Genomic DNA, 719 nt, shown 5'->3' on the forward strand with positions numbered 1-719 from the left:
AAAAAAAAAAAAAAAAAATTGTGTGTGTGTGTGTGTGTGTGTGTGTGTGTACGCGCGCGCATGTGTACATGTTGTAGGTTGGGGGCCTGTGCCTTGGCTTTCACAAAGATCAGAGAACTTTTTGGCATTGGTTCTCTCTTTTGACCTATACATGGATTCCTGGGATCAAAATCAGTTTATCAGGTTTGTATCATCAAGCAGCAAACACCTTTACTCAGTGAGCCATCTTTTTTGTTTTTCCCATTTTAGATTTATTTTATGAGTGTGAGTATAAATCTATTTTTTGTTTGTTTTTGTTTTTCGAGACAGGGTTTAGCTGTAGCTATCAAGCCTGTCCTGGAACTAGCTCTTGTAGACCAGGCTGGCCTCGAACTCACAGGTATCCGCCTGCCTCTGCCTCCTGAGTGCTGGGATTAAAGGCCTGCGCCACCACCGCCTGGCGAGTGTAAATCTATTTTATATGTGTATTTTGTCTGAGTACATGGATGGATGGATGGATATGCTTCGTTGCTCATGCAATGCCTATAGAGGCCAGCAGAGGGCATTGGAGCTCCTGGAACTGAGTTACAGTTGTGTGCTTGCTCTGTGGGTGCTAGGAACCAAACCTGGGTCTTCTAGAATAGCCAGTGCTCTTAACCTCCAAGTCATCTCTGTAGGCCCCCAATTGAGCCATTTTGTCAGCTCCTAAAAGATTGGTTTTTAGCTGGGAGATGGTAGCT

The sequence above is a fragment of the Microtus ochrogaster genome, chromosome 1, assembly GCF_000317375.1.
Source record: "Microtus ochrogaster isolate Prairie Vole_2 chromosome 1, MicOch1.0, whole genome shotgun sequence".
NCBI lineage: Eukaryota > Metazoa > Chordata > Mammalia > Rodentia > Cricetidae > Microtus > Microtus ochrogaster.